This window comes from Heterocephalus glaber, unplaced genomic scaffold, assembly GCF_053883595.1.
Source record: "Heterocephalus glaber isolate CG9 unplaced genomic scaffold, H.glaber_assembly_v1.0 deba00001764, whole genome shotgun sequence".
Lineage (NCBI taxonomy): Eukaryota > Metazoa > Chordata > Mammalia > Rodentia > Bathyergidae > Heterocephalus > Heterocephalus glaber.
The window spans coordinates 6,566,811-6,580,343 of NW_028258461.1; positions in this window are offsets into that span (position 1 = coordinate 6,566,811).

Consider the following 13,533-nt stretch of genomic DNA (forward strand, 5'->3'; position numbering starts at 1 on the left):
TTGATGGTGTCGATCACATCCAGGGCGCCGATGTGGGAGGCCCGAGGGTAGAATGGAAAGCCCGCGGCCCTCCTGCCTAGGCAAGTAGCGAGGACGCCGGCGGTTTCTTCCACGGTAGGGTTTTTCCGGGGACCGAAGCGGTATTTTGTAGAAGGGGAGAGGGGAAGGCCCATCAGGAAGAGTGCACATCCCTGCCCCCTTCTTGGACCTCAGTTTCCCCAAGTGCCCAATAACGTTGAAGTAGGTCTCTAGAAAGCACCTAAGACGACTCTTTTAGGGCTACTTGAACACTTACTATATTCTAAGAGCAACAGTCCTGAAGGGTATTACCCCACCCCCACCGCGCCCCGTATTCTCTCAGAGTTTTTTGTCATTAAAAAGGGGGTCGGTGGAAGAGGGGCTCTCTGAACTACTGATTAGGTCAGCGAAAGAAAAGGGAATAAAAGGAAAACTCAAACAGGATTTTCTGTCCTGGCTTTTCGGAAAGCAAGCGAGCAAGAAAGAAAAGAATTACCTAATTTCCAACGCCTAAACACTTTAGCTAGTTAAAACATCATGGTGATGCCAAAGTTAAGCTTAAAAGGTATACGAACTAAGGGCCTTTTCCCTGAGTTCCATAACCAATCCCTGATAATGCAGGCCTTTTTCATTGCAGACAATTCCACAACAAACTGCTAAAAGAAGAAAAATCATCACTGAGCTCACAATAATCAAAGAGGGGGAACTAATATGCAGTCATTTTTTAAATTTAGAGGAGAAAGGTAGAATTCAGCAGGTCTTGTTACAGAATCTTTGCTAGGTATCCAGAAAGCCTTACAGACAAAGATAAGGGAAGCTAAATTTTCTAGCAAAATATGTTTAACAATTTCCAAATATGAAAAATAGTACATAAAAGAAAATGATCTGATTATTAGACTATCATCTTCCTTAAAAGAGATATATATTTAAGTTAAATTTAGAAGAGAAGAAAAGAAGGTAGGAAGGATGCAAGGAAGGAGAAGGAGGAGAAGGAGGAGGGGAAGAAATTGTGCCTTTCTGTGCAAACTGGGCTTTTTCACGATTCATTAAACCTTTTTTCCATATGTGTAATTGGACTCTTCTCATTTACATAAACGAAGGTTGAGGTGGAAGAGCTAAGATCCACCCAAAGGGAGAGAGATGTTTTTCTCTCTCCTATTGAATATATACGTATGTATATAAAGTGAACTCCATGAAAGCAGAGCCCTCTCTCACCACCCACCCGGCCAGACCTGAAACCCACCCTGGCCAGGCAGCCAGGGGCTTGCCAATCTTTGAGCATTGCCCTACACATAGTGCTTTGCAGTTCTGATAAGAGGCACATGTTTCCATTTTACTTTCTCAAAGTAAAAAGCTTGGCCTGAAATGACTGACAGGAGGACACCATATCCTACTTTCTCTCCTCACTTCTGTTGGGTTGAACTTAAGAAAGACTGCACTGTCTTTTAAAGAGCACAGTGCTCCGCTTGGGCTCGCGTTGTCTGGCTGGTATCCTCCATTCAGCTGGTTTCAGCACCTGATTAATTAGTTAATTAGTACTTAGAGCTGACTAGCCCCCAGTTGGCAATTTTCATGCCTGGCATGGTGAAATGCTGAATCCAGCATTGAAATTTCTGTCGCACACCCTAATTATTATCACCCCCACTACTTTTAAAGCCATTGCACCAAATTATTATTATAGACAGAGGCAGACAAACTCTGTGAGAATATGTTCTGAGAAATAAAGGCAAACTTAATATTTTTCATTGTTGGCCTTACCACATTTCAATAAAACAATTACATAGAAAAGATTCTAAATCAATTAGCCTCCAACCCCTGCAATTGAGAAAATTATTTTGTATGGGAGAGATGTTAGAAGAATTACACCAAGTATTTTTTAATGTTTTCTCAGTTCTCCAGATGGCAGAGTGTGTTTACAAGATATATCCTAGCTGAGATTAGCTTTGTTTCTATGTAAGTCTAAAATGTCAGGAATAAAACATAGATACAAAAAATCATTTTTTACTAACTATAAGTAAATGATGCTATCTATGTGGGGGGCATCTGATGTTCGAGAAAACTGACAGCTTAGAATGAGCTCTCTATAGAAAAAGATATATTCCTTGGCCAATGCTCCATTCTTCCATAAATTGGATGCCATGTCTAACATTGTATATCAACTAGGGAAAAAATAGTATGAGAAAATAAGGCACAAACCTAGAAGAGTCTAGTTTTTAGCAATTCTCAATGTACCATTCCTGAAAAGAGACTGGAGCGTCAATGATTTCCAGTATTATTGGTAGTTATTTTCCCCTGGTAACAATCCTTATATCTCAGTACGGTGGGTTGCCTGTAATTGTAAGAGCTAAATGGTACACAAAACTGGATACACAACCACACAGACCAGTAAATGGGTCAGACTGAAAGCAAAAGTAAACACCAACCTTAGGAAATGAAAGAAGTTAAAAGATAAGTGTTAAGGGCCTTATTCTTTTGGGAGAATAAAACAAGATTTAGTAGCTTTCCACTTAATTTCAATGAAAAGAATCACTACCTTACATATTGCAGTGGTAATGTAATGGGGAAAGAAAACAAAAAAGTCTTTGTACAAATGACACCTCCTATAGTTGTTGTGAAGAAACTTTTCCCCTTGGTATCTGCTAACAAATTCTAATTAATGCTGCACATTCCTTTACTGAAATCATTTAATGCGTAACAAGGGGGGTAAAAAGAAATGCTGAATGCTCGTGATTGCCCTGTTAGAATTATGGGAGTGAAAGCCTGAGGCCCCAAACTTACTGTCTATTAAAGCCAAGCTTTGAAAAAGAAATGCAACCTACAAAAGCTGTCAATCTCCCTTGCCCCTAAAGCCTGGGTTCACATGGATTCAAGTGACAGCCCTCCTCCCCCATGCACAATACATCAATCTGTCTCTCCCACAAGCACCCACAGCCCATTGTGCTGGCCGCAGGTGCCTATTATGGCACCCATGGCTGCCTCCCACAGCTCCGCCCCTGAGAAACAGGAACTGCAGACAATAGAGCCCTGTGGGAAGGCAGAGGTGGGTGTTGGGAGGGATAACAGACAGATGGTAAAGGGTATAGGGTAGTAAGGTAGTTTCAAAACAAATGTCGAACATTCAAAATTGTTGCTTTCGTGCGCCCCCTCCCCGTTTTGAATTGCCTTTGCTTCAATCACCATCTGCCATAATTATAAAAACACTTACCTGTCAGGACGAGTATTTGCTCCCCTTTTTGGGTAGCAGTGGAGGGGCTGACCTTCAGTATTCTCTTGCTCCTCTGTAGCCTCTAGGTTTTTCAAGGTCACAGACTGAGGACTTTTAGTTTAATGACACCAGTAGATTATACAGGAAAAGAAAAGAATATTTCTCATTTTCTACAAGGTTTATGATTTCCTTTCAAGCCTAGTTTGGGGCTCTATAATGTGGTAGGGGTAACAAAAACTAGTCACTTTGGTCGTGTATTTGTGAAATCAAAGTGCCATAAGACTTCTCACAAACACCATACCAAGCTGATAGAAAACTGTAGGTCATTTCTTTTCTGCTAAGGAGATATGAAAAGGAGAATGAGGTGAATTTAATAATGAAGTTACTGAAGGTCTCTGACTCATTCTCTTTTCCTATCTTAAAAATATCAAAAATTAACAAAATTGTAAAAATATCTAAATACTATTCACATCGAGTACCATTATCAGAAAAAGTACATTCTAAGCGCTTCATTTTGTAAAGTGGCACTTGTATGTGGTGATTTTAATCATCCGAGTTCTGGACTAATTAAGAAACAATAAATGGAAGAATTAAACTATATACCAAATTACATATACAGTATGTATTAGTTCAAAAATTTGATTTAGTTGTTTTTATCTTTTATCATCATCTCATTATACTGCCTGTTCCTGATTTCAAAACAATTTGTCAAAAATTAAAGCCAAATTAACAATAATCTTATCCCTAGTATCACTACCTATCTCAAACAAAAAGTGACCAAAAAAATCTGGCGCAATTGTAAGTCACAGTCAACACAATTGGTATCTTGTTGGGATGAGGGTACCCACAGAATAATGCCAAGCACTAAAACCAGCCAGTTTTCCTGAAGTAAACAAGAGGGTCTTGGTTTGCTGTCAAAACCACAAACTGGGCTTTAACTAGGAACTGTCAGAGATCCAAGGAGATCTTGGCCAAGGAAAGCTTAATTAGCAGAGTTGGTTTGGGTTTTTAAATTACACAAGAAAAACAATCAATACAGTATGAAAGCATACAGTAGTCTAACGTTGCACAAAACCCACTATTTCATTGTGTGCATGTAGTTATTTTGCACATTAACAATTTAAATTTAGATTTTAAACATTTTTGTGTTCATTATTACAGTGCATTTTTCTTTTCAGAGATTTTTACATATTTATCACCAAATACAAATATACATGCCCCCTCTTTTCTCTATAATGGTGGGATACATTATTTTTTTTGAGGTCTTGAAGGTTAGGCCATATCAGAACATTCGTAGCTTACAGGTAATTCTCCTTAAATATAAATAGCATTGAGTTATAGTTAGTATTTGTCAAAATTATGACTCCAGTTTAACAAAGGGAAATATATATCATTCCAATAATTAACTAAAGCGATCAAGTCACTTGGAGACTACTAATTGCTACTAAACAATGACTGCATTTGGCATTTTATTTTAAATACTCAGAAATGAATACAGCTAACTTCAGTTACCCATTTAAATGGGAACCAGAGAGAATGGGAGAAGAAAGTCACTGATAACTCACAGATATGACTTATGTTAGACATGCTTACAAGAGGATGCTTTTAAAATATATATTGATAGAGTTTGTAAACAGTTTCAATGTCTTCCCAAATATCCACAATTCAAAAGGAATCGTTAAGGCTTTCAAATGACCCATGATCCATTATTCATACTTCTGGTATCTCATAAAAATGACCTTGCCTAATTGACTTACTCACATTAAAAGATGCCAGGTTTTAGCTGTAAAAATTAGTTAAAAATAACACAATCCTTTTGCCTGCGCTCTAACACCAAGCTCTTTGACTTCTGGATGTTTTCAAGAGCTACTGAATCTACTCATTTTTAAATTAACACAATTTGTTAGTTAAAATTCAAGATTTTATTGTCAAACAAATCTAGGCTCTAATCTTAGCTCTGGAGCTTTAAAGTAGTGTAGTTTAACTTATGTGATACTCAGTTTTCTCTAACATACAGATAATTGCTTTAGTTTGAATGTACCTTATCCCCAACGGGCCCACCTGTTGAAGGCTTCCTCCTCAGTATGTCAGAGTTAAGGTGATGCAGACCTTCAAGAGGTGTGGACCAGAGGGAAGTCCTTAGGTTAACTGAAGGGATGAAACAATTGTGGGACTCCAGTCTCTCTCTGGCTTCTGTTTCTGGTGGTATGATTTCTTCCTGCCACACATGCTCTTGCCAGTGCCATCTACCATAAGGTGACGGGGCAAAGGGGGTCCCTCAGAAGACCCTACTCCATTCCTTTTGGACTTTGAGCTTCCAAGACTGTGAGCTAAATACATTTCTTTGCTTCATAAAGTTAGCTTGCCTCAGGTATTTCACTATACCAATGAGAATGGACTAATACATTAGGAGTACATGTTGTACTTCATAGATCTGTTATAAAGAGTAAATGAGAGTTGGGAATTTAGCTCAGTGGTTCCGGTGCCTGACTCACAAGCACAAGGTCCGGAGTTCGATCCCCGGTACCAAAAAAAAAAAAAATTAATCATGTCAAGAGTAAATGAGGCTTGTTTTCACACTTAAAAGAATGCCAGGAACATAATAAATCCTCAAGAAACATTACACACATATTATTACTATTATAATAATAATATCAGTTACAAAATTGTAAGGATTAGGTAGATGGGTTTCCAAGCCTTGCTGATGAGCAAAATCACCTGGCCAGGGGGCTAAAAATATGCATACTCTAGACCTACCAACCCAAAGAAATTCCAATGGAATAGGTCCAGAGTGAGGTATGGGAAACTGTATTTTATTTTTTTATTACTACATATTTATGACACATAATGAATGCATTTATTGTGGGAAGTTGGTACATATGCATATCACATCCTAATCCTTATTTCCCCTAATCAGCATTTTAAAGGATCACAGATTTGTGCGTAGAGGAAATCTCAAGATGACAACCACTAAGCTAACCAAGAAAGGTCATAATTAGAACAAGAAGTCGGAAGGCTTGGTGAAGAATGTTCTTAAGATAGACACAAATGGGGGCAACCCACTTTCTGGTCCCCCTTCTGTCTCTCTTTGACAGAAGCTATCTTTCTCTCAATAAATTTTTCCTACTCTTAAAAAAAAGATAGACACAAATGTCATAATCAGCCCCTACAGGTAAAAAATCAGATCCTATGTTAATGTCTTTTGGTTGACAATACAATGAGAAACAATTAAAAAATCAGTCGAAAGAAAACACAACTCTATACAATGATCCTAGTTCTAATAGGAAGCATACTAAAGTGTGGCATCATTCTGAGCGGAAGAAAAGCGAATCCATTTGATTTTGACACTGGAAACATTATCCTTTCTGCAGCATTTCTTTAGTACTATATGATTACTTTTTCCTCTGTGCCCCATAATACTACTTGGTCTGGCTGTGAATAATATTCACATGGAACGTGCTCTTGGAAATGCTATTCTGGTTCAATGTTTTAAATTAACCTTTTAATTTTGAGGTGATTGTAGATTCACTTGAAGTTGTTATAAATAATACAGAGAGATTCAAGAGATCTGGTATACCCAGTTTCTCCCAGTAATGACACCATGCAAAATTATAACACAATATCATGGCCAGGTATTAACATTGGTACAGTCAAGATACAGAAAAATTCCACCACTATTCCTTTGTATAACCACATCTAGCTCCCTCTCATCCATCTCCTCCCTAACCCATAGCAAACAATAAATTACTCTCTATTTCTGTAGTTTTGTAATTTCAAGAGTGCATCTAAAATATAAATACAATCAGACAGTATGTAACTTTTGGGGAATGGCTTCTTACCCACATATTCTCTGGGGCTTTACCCAGTTGTTGCCTGTATCAATAATTTTTTATTGCTGAGTAGTATTCCATGATATGGATACATTACAGTTTATTTAACCATTCACCTATTGAAGGACAATCTCAGTTGTTTCTGGTTTATGAGCAAAGCTATTGTAAATAAAGCTGTTTTGACATTTGCATACAGGTTTCTGTGTGGATTTATGTCTTTAACTCTCTGAGAAAAGTACTCAGGAGTGCAATTGCTTGGTTGTATACTGGTTGCATGTTTAGTTTGCAAAAGAAACTCCTCAACTTTTTTCCAGAGTGGCTGAACCATTTTACATTTCCACCAGCAATGTATGAGTTTACCATACATCATCATTTGTTATTGTCACTAATTCTAGGCGCTCTATTAGATACATAGTAATATCTCATTGTGATTTTAGTTTGCGTTTTTCTAATACCTAATGAGTTGAACATATTTTCATGTGCCTAGTGGCCCTCTCTATATCTTCTTTGGCAAAATACAGAGTCTGCAAAAAGAAAAAAGAAATATACATATATATATATATATATATATATATACATACATACATACATGCTTCAGGAAAAGAAAAACTTGAATAAAGTGTACATCCTCCTGATTTAACACCTGCAGACTTTTATCTATGGGGTGACCCTAAAGGATGTCACATATCACAGAAAACCCACTACACTGCCGGCCCTAAGAGAAAATACTGAAAATGCGTGTACATTTCAAAGTGTCAGTGGACACTTTGACCAAGGTTACCCAAGCAGCAGTTCGCCATACTAATAAATGTCTGGAAGCCAATGGCCACCACTTTGAGCACCTCTTGTAATTGTAGAGGCCAAAGGTAAGTTGTATCAATCACATGATGTCTCAATAAATTTAGTATTAAAATATTTAGACAAGTTTTTCTTTTCCTGAAGTGTGTATACATGGTTTTGGTGGATTCTGTATTTCTCTGTGTCTTGTGTCCTTTGGGTTGATTTTATTTATTTATTTATTTATTTATTTATTTATTTTAGTGCTACTGAGATTGAACCTAGGGCACTCAACCATGAGCTACAACCTCAGAACTTTTTGATTTTTTTTTTAAAGTTTTGAGCCAGTATCTTCCTAAGTTGTCCAGGCTGGCCTTGAACTTGCTTCAGCCTCCCAAGTAGCTGGGATTATAGGAGTGTACCACAGTGCCTGGATGGTTTGATTTTATAAATTGAGCTACAGATAAAGCATACTGAGGATTTCATTAAAGTTGCAAAACTGAACTTATTTATTTTTAATTTTGATATTATTATATTAATTTAACATTTTAAAATGCTTATAATACGCGAAGTAATATTTTAAGTGCTTTCAAATATTTCAGTTTAAGTGAAATTTCATTTTATGGCAATCCCATGAAGTAGATACCGGTGTTGTCATCTCCATTGGACAACTGAGGAAACAAAGGCCTAGAGACATTCACTAACTTACCCAATTTTATACAGATAACAGAGGTGGAGCTTGTATTGAACCCAGATGGTAGTCAAGAAAGTCAAAGTTGGGCCGGGGATTTAGCTCAGTGCTTCCACTGCCTGCCTCGCAAGTGCAAGGTCCCAAGTTCAATCCCCAGTACAAAAAAAAAAAAAAGAAAGTCAAAAATAGGTGAAACGGGCAAAATAAATATGCTAAATTATGCTTCATACTGTCTAAAATTGCTAAAGCAAGACATAAAAGGAGAAGGATTAGAAAAACTGAACTTGAAATACTTGAGAGCAGTCACTTCTGGACTGGAAATCAGTAAATAAACAAGAAACAGTTTCTTTTTCTCCTGTATCATTATATTTCTTAAAAACTGTACATTTACTATCATTATGTAAACCAGAGGATATTTAAAAGCACCAGAGGTGATTTTGGTAAGGGTGGGTTTTACAGCCACTGAGCTAAATTACACCCAATATTCTTAGAGATCTTCAGACATAGATGAGAACTAATAGTTTTGCTGTGGATTGGTCTGAAGTTACTAAGTGCCTTGATTCCACTTGTGTCATCCTTAACCTCTAAGTCACCTGAGGACACTCTTCCTAACCATACATTTTTGTCTTTCCATTGCCCAAACTATCCTCCCTCAAATCCAGAATCAGGTCGATTGGTGAAAGATTAGCACCATTATTAGTGTGAAAGTAGGAAACTGATTAATTTTCACCTTCTAAATCCAAGTTCTTGCCAGAATATAAAAATGGTTCTCAAAATTTTTTTAAAAATGTTTCTCTATTCTAGGTGACAGTTGCTTAGAAAAAACCATTTTTCATTTGACAATGTAGTACCTGCACATGGTTACAAAGTTCAAATACTACAAAAGAGTGTATAGAGGAAAGTAAATCTCCTTGAACCACAGAGTCCATGTCCTTCTTGCCAAAGCCAATCACTTCTAAGTTTTAAAATGCATTCTTTTAAGTAGTGTGCGTGAGCGCGCGCACGCGTGCACACACACACACCAAAAAAATAAGAACACACTCTTCACATTATCTTGTTCTTTGCTTTTTTTCCACATACTAATATTTTTTGGCTATTGTTCCAAATCTCCTCCTCCTCCTCCTTCCTTTTGTTTTTGTTGTTTTGTTTTGAGACAAGGTCTTGCTATATAGTCCAGCCTGGCTATGAACTCACTATATACCTGAGACTGGCCTCAAACTTGTGATCCTCCTGTCTCAGCCTCCTGAGTGCTAGGATTACAGGCATGTAGCACCACACCTAGCTACTTTATTCTTTTTAACAAGAGCTTACTGTCCTCTTTTAAGAGCGTACTATATTTAACCAGTCTCCCATTTGTGGATACATTTATTCTTATATTCCCATATTCATTATTACAAATGACATCATAGTAACCACGCTTGTGTAAAAAGCTTTACACCTGCTTTTATTTCAGTAGAACAGAGTCGGAGACACATATAAGCCTTCATATTTATATGTTTCTATATCATGTATAGAAAGGTTAGATTACTTATTATTTTATTTCTTATAGTAAGAAGGCTAATTAATGTTAGCACAATCTATCTGATATCTGTAGAATATTTTACTATATGATCATTTAATGCACTATTGTTACTTACTATACAGTCCCCTATGACAGGATAGTCATTTGTTTACTTAAAAAATGCACTAGAAGTGAAGATGTATTTGACTGTGCCTCTGCATGAGCAAGAACGTGTGTATGTGTGTGTGAAGGTTCTCTAGAGAAAGAGAACCAACTGGATGTGTGTATGGAGGGGTAGGTAGGTAGGATAATTTGGCTGGTAGTCCAAAAATCTGTATGGTGGCTAGCAGTCTACAGCCCTAGGGAGAGCCAATGAAGTTTGAGTCCAAAGGGCATCAGGCTGGAGACCCAGAGAAAGGTTGATATTACAATTTGGATGTGAAGGCCAGGAGGAGGCTGGAAACCAGGAAACATCCAATGTTGCTCAATTCTGAAGGCTATCTTCTGGCGTGAGATGTCAATCTTATTTCTCTTAATGCCTTCACCTGATTAGGAAGAGCACGCATATTATGGAGGGCAACCTGCTTCTTTCAAGGTCTGCTAATTTAAATGTTAATTTCACCCAAAAATAACCTCACAGAAAATCTAGAACAATGTTTGACTGTCTGCCACTATGGTCCAGCCAAGTCGACACGTAATATTAAGCATCATAATGGGGGCAGTACTTGAAAATGCACAAAGTTCACCATCATTTTAGAAAAGTGAAGCCTATAATACCTTCTTCCAAATATGTCTTCTATTGCCTTAGAAAAATTAACATGTCTATAAAATATTTTATATGTTACCCCAAACTTGAATACAAACTATGTATAAAGTCTCATTTCTATTCTGCTCCACCCATTTACAAGAGCCTAATTGAAGTATTTGGTTGGAGTATGGGACTTCACCCCTGAAACTGATATAGATTCTTCAACATCTCCCTAATTCTATTACTTCAACCTCAGATTTTCTCCATCTTTCCAGAGTTCCAAGGAGCTAGCCAATGATGTGAAATGTGATAGCATGAGTTCCACAACTACAGAACATTACCAAAAGCCATGGCCAAATACCATTGCTGACTTTCCTTACAACTTGGGTATAATTTCTGAAGTAATAATAATATTTCTACCTGAAATCTAGATCCACATGGTTGTTACTAGATGGAGACAATAGATACTTAGCTTAGGAAAGCATAAGTATGGAGATAGAAATAAAAAAGAAGAAAAACAAGGCAGTTTTTGAGGTAAATAGTTCTGGATCTATCTGGATCACCTGGATACCCTTTAGGAAAAAAGGAAACCTCTACTTATCACACACTAGGCAAAAAATTAACTCAAAGTAGTTCATAAGTAGCCCTAAATGTACAATTTAAAACTATCAATCTTCTGGATGAAGACATAGAAGAAAAATTTGGAAACTTGTAGTAGGCTGAGTTTTCTTAGGACCCCCAAAATAAATATAATAGGAAAAATTAATAAATTAGAATTCATGAAAATTTAACACTTCTGTTCTTCAAAAGATATTATTAAGGACTCAAAAAATTAGACCCCCCCCCAAAGTAAAAGAGTCAATTAAAAAATGGGCAACTAAAACAAATAAACACTTCTCTGAAGAAATATAAATAGTCAATATATACATGAAAAAAATGTTTAACATCTCTGGCCATTAGAGAAATGTAAATTAAAATAACACTGAGATTCCATCTTATTCCAGGAAGAATGGCTATCATGAAGGAATCAAATAATGTTAAATCCTGGTGAGGCTGCTAGGGAAAAGGTATGGAGATTCCACCAAAAGCTAAAAATGGAAATTCCATTCTAACCAGCTATCCTCCTCACTCAGTATTTTCCCCAAAGAGTTAAAGACATCATATTCCAGTGATACATGCATACCCATGTTTATAGCAGCACAATTTATAATAGCTAAATCTTGGAAGTGGCATATATGTCCATCAACTGATGAATAGGTTTAAAAAGTGTGGTATTTATACACAATGAAGTACTACTCTGCCATAAAAAGGATAAACTTGAGTCACTTGCTGGAAAAGGATGCACCTTGAGACTGTGATGTTAAGTGGAAAAAATCAGACACACAAGCTTAAATATTGTATGGTTTCTCTTATATGAGAAACTCAAAATGTAAATAAAGAGCATAATAAAGTAAATAATAGGAAATAAGGAGCTATACCTTTTACAAAAGGGAAGGGGCCCAAGAGATGGAGGGAAGGGGAAGGAAAGTGGATGTAAAAAGAATTAAGATGCGTCAGGTACATGTACCAACGCCCCCAATGAGTGTATCCATTACAGACCACATATACACACTAATAAAAAAGTGATAGAGCAGATTCTGCACAGTGTTGGATGCCTAAGGCTATCTTTATTTATAGATAATATGTTTATCTATTATTATTCTGCTTTCCCTTATGATTCTAGCTTAAACCTTTTTATCTCTTGCAATCATTACTTTCATTAAAAATTTAGTCTCATATTAAAAAGAAACATTTGGCTTTTTAAATATTTTTAAAAGATAGTAGTAAGAAAATAAAAAGACAGGTAGGAATATGTATTGCCAATACATATATCTGAATATGAATATAAATATTGTGAATATAAATTTCTACTCTCATCCAGTAAATAACTGAATTAAAAATGGGGAATATGTTCTAACAGATATTTCCCCAAAGTAAATATATCAATGGCCAAAAACTGTGCAAAAGATAGTCAACATTGTTAGTCCAAAGGGAAATGCAAATTAGAACCACAATGACATATCGTATATGCTCATTCAAATAACTAATGTTAAAAAGACTAACAATGCCAAGTTTTGGTGAGAATGTGGATCTAAATGCAAATCTCATAAAAATTGCTGGTAGGAAGTCAGAGTGGGTACAACCACTTCTTAAAAATATATGACAAGATATATATATATTAAGTGTATGATATATATGTATGATATATGTGTGTATGGTATATATGATATATGTGTGTATGATATATATCTTATACTTAATATATGACATATCATATGATACATATATCATACACTTACTATATACAGTGTATGATATATATAGCATATGATATATATATATATCATACACAATATACAACCCAACAATTCCATTTCTAGATATCTATCCAAAAGAAATAAAAATATATGTACAGAAAATAAATGCACTCAAAATTTCATAGCAACATGAGTCATAATAGCCCCAATCTAGAAACTATTCACAGTCATTAAACCACAAATGGATAAACTGTGCAATTAAAAGGAACAAACCACTATTAGACAAAACAAGATGGATGAGTCTCAAAATTTCTATGCTAATTGCAAGCTCCCTTAGGTTTCTAGGCCTCTCTTGAGACTTCCTTCCTCCCTTCAGAGACTGAGCCCCATATATACATATGGCCCTTAATTTCCTTTTCAATGTTTGCCTTCCACATCTTTATTCTGGGCACTTTAGTCATAAACT